Raw genomic sequence first — 1,604 nt, forward strand, 5'->3', positions numbered from 1 at the left:
TCACATTATCTCAGCTGGAGCCTCATCTTCCGGCTCCAACACGTCGCGTGACCACAGTCAAACTGAAGCCGGCAGCTCACTCGGTAAATCCGGCAAAAGGTCGACATGATCGTTGGCAAACAAAACGTCATTGAAGAAACAGCAAGTTTGGGATTATTTCGGCTGCAGTTGAACAAACACAACAAAGAGTGACTCGAGTGCAAAGAGTCGTTATCGGTGGAAGACACTCCGCACTTCGGCGCATATAAAGAGCCATAAACACAACGTGCAACAGACATAAACAACAAAACTAAAAAGCTGTGATCTCCGTCCGTGTTGCACATGAACGTAAAGGCTGTCACCAAAAACATTTAGTGCAAAAACCTCCCAAATATCTACAGAGAAATGAGCTCTGTTTGTGTTTAACACGGTTGTATTTTAGGTGTAAATAAGGAGAAAAGATCCCTGAAGAGAGCCGACAGAGAGCCGACACACAGCCGACACAGAGCCGACACAGAGCCGACACAGAGCCGACACAGAGCTGCAGCGGCCGGACACACTCACCGTTATGTCTCCCGGGATAAACTTGACAGGACCGAGGTGACAACTGAGTAAAATCCAAGAGTCCCGGTGAGTGAAGGTTGAATCTTCAGCCCGGGTTTTATCCAACAGAGTCCGTATGTGAAAGTGATGTCCTCTTCCGATCGATAATCAATCAGAGAGAGTTCTCAAACTGCAGTATTGATGACTCCTGCGCTCCTGTCTGTAGTCTCAGGGTGACTCACTCCGAACAGCTGCTGCTCAGACCTTTAATACTCCTACTCTTGTGCCTTTTCGTTTCGTCATACGCAATTTTCGCGCCAAATGTTAGTACGTAGTAAACTAAAATAAGTTGTTAGCGTGTCAGCGACAGCGTGAAAAATTACGTCGATAGTTTTTCTGTCAGAAAATTTCGATTGTCATTAAACTTTTTAATCAAAAAGGAGCAAGGAGATGCGTTCAATGTCAGAACTATTTTATTCCGCGGATGTGTAAGAGGGTGGTCCATGACAGTAAATGATGCAGGCGGAGAAAGTTCCAGGAATTCAGCACTCATTCACTCACTCATGAAAACAACAACAACAAATGAATAAATAAATAAATAAATAACTTAAAAATGAATGGAAAAGGTTTAAGGGAAAATAAAATAAGATTTAAAAAAATGAAATAATAAAAACACATACAGTAACATTAGATGAATAAAAAATGAAATAAAAATAATTATGAAGAAAATAGAAAGATTAAAGGACAATAGTATGACATAAAATGAGAAATATTTTTATCTTAAGAAATAAAAAATAAAATGATAAAAAATAATGAAATTATCAACAAATAGAAGAACAAAATATTTAAGGAAAAAAAACAGGTTGATGAAAAGAACAAACTACAATAATAAATAAAAATAAAAATGATATAGTAGTAATGGAAGCTGACATTCAGGGATTATTGGATGATTATCTGATTGTTCTCGTCGGGGAGGAAGTGATCTCTGTCAGTTATCCTGGATGTGTTTTCACTCTCAGTAACTCACTGCACAAACCTCACTGTATCCCGGTAATGATGATGATGATGATGATGATGATGAT

General features: G+C 39.0%; 1 protein-coding gene across 2 annotated transcripts in view; it reads right to left on the bottom strand.

The window, feature by feature from the left end:
- Window positions 1-894, bottom strand: part of LOC111649068 (transcriptional regulator Myc-A-like) — a 4,062-nt gene extending 3,168 nt beyond the window's left edge. The window contains exon 1 of one of the 2 annotated variants that reach the window (XM_023398808.2): window positions 544-894. The gene's annotated coding sequence lies outside the window, so the exon portion shown is untranslated. The remainder of the gene's footprint in view (window positions 1-543) is intronic. The other variant, XM_023398807.2, reaches the window with a different exon arrangement.
- Between the last annotated feature and the right edge of the window lie 710 nt (window positions 895-1,604).

This window comes from Seriola lalandi, unplaced genomic scaffold (genome assembly GCF_002814215.2).
Source record: "Seriola lalandi dorsalis isolate HSWRI2012SDOR001 ecotype SW California unplaced genomic scaffold, Sedor1 jcf7180002049917, whole genome shotgun sequence".
Classification (NCBI taxonomy): Eukaryota; Metazoa; Chordata; class Actinopteri; order Carangiformes; family Carangidae; genus Seriola; species Seriola lalandi.